The following is a 1,522-nucleotide window of genomic DNA, read 5'->3' on the forward strand; positions in this document are numbered from 1 at the left end:
GATTAGGTGCAGCTTAGTCTCCAGCCTGACATCATTGCTCTTCAGTACTCTGGAGAGCTCTCTGACAGCTGACTTTTTCAATGCGATTCTTCTCTTGATTTCCTGGCTGCTGGTATGAAAAATGTTGACTGTGAAGCCAAGCAAACTAAAACTGTTAACTATCTCAATCTCTTCACCATCCATAATGATGCTGCCAATTGGCCCAGTGGAGAATCTTTGTTTTGTTGATGTTAAGCTTCAATCCCTATTGAAGGTGGCAGTCCTTGACTTTCTGCAGCAAGTGCTTCAGGTCCTTCTCAGTTTCAGCAAGCAGGGTTGTGTCATCTGCGTAGTGCAGATTGTTGACGGATCTTCCACTAATCCTGATGCCACATTCCTCCTCATACAGCACGACGTCCTGGATGATATGTTCAGTATATAAATTTAAAAGGTATGGAGACAGAATTCATCCCTGGCAAACACCCTTCCCGATTTTGAACCATGCAGTGTCTCCTTGTTGTGTTCTGATGACTGCGTTTTTGTTCAAGTACAGGTTTAGTATAAGCACAATCAAATGTTCTGGAATTCTCATTCTTCTCAGAGTCAGCCACAGCTTGTTGTAATAAATGAGTAGGAAATAATAAACAAAAACAAACACACTTCGAGCAGACTAGCAGATATAGTACCCGAGGCCAAGCCCTTGAATTTAAAAACACAAATGAGAAGAAGCAGTTGTGAGCAGATACTAATCATTAGAACATGGAATGAGAGAAGCTTGAATGTAAGAAAATTGAACATCATTAAGAAAGAAATGAAATATATAAGTATTAACATACTAGGTATTAGGGAAATTAAATAGATTGACATGGGTCATTTTGAATCAGACAATCATAGACTATTCAGGAAATGAAAAGTAAGGAAATATGGGATTGCTTTAATAGTCAAAAAGGTCATTTCTAGATCCATCTTGAAAAACAATGTGAGCTACAGGATAATATCCATATGCATACAATGAAATCCAGTGAATAGCACTATCATTTAAATATATGCACCGACAACTAGAGCCAAAGAAGAAACATGATTTCTACCAAGTTTTGCAGTCAGAAATCTACCAAAAATGCAACTAAGATGCATTAGTAATAATTGGTGACTGGAATGCAAAAGTTGGGAACAAGAAAGAAGGATCAGTAATCAGAAAACATGGACTTGGTGACAGAAATGAGGTTGGAGATAAATTAATATAATTTTGCATAATTAACGGGAAGAAGATAAAGATTCTCACCACTGGGCCAATTGGCAGCATTATGATAGATGGAGAAGAGATTAAGATTGCTAACAATTTCTCCTTGCTCAGGTCCACAATCAACACTCTTAACACCAGCAGTCAGAAAATCAAAAGACGAATTACACTGGGAAAGTACGATTAGGGGCCTCTCCAGAGTATTGAGAAGCAACGATGTCATTCTAGAAACTAATGTGCCTGATGTAGGCTTTGGTCTTTGCAATTACTTACTATGCATCAGAGAGATTGGCAATGACTAAG

This window comes from Elephantulus edwardii, unplaced genomic scaffold (assembly GCF_000299155.1).
Source record: "Elephantulus edwardii isolate Elephantulus edwardi_28Jun2011 unplaced genomic scaffold, EleEdw1.0 scaffold00084, whole genome shotgun sequence".
Lineage (NCBI taxonomy): Eukaryota > Metazoa > Chordata > Mammalia > Macroscelidea > Macroscelididae > Elephantulus > Elephantulus edwardii.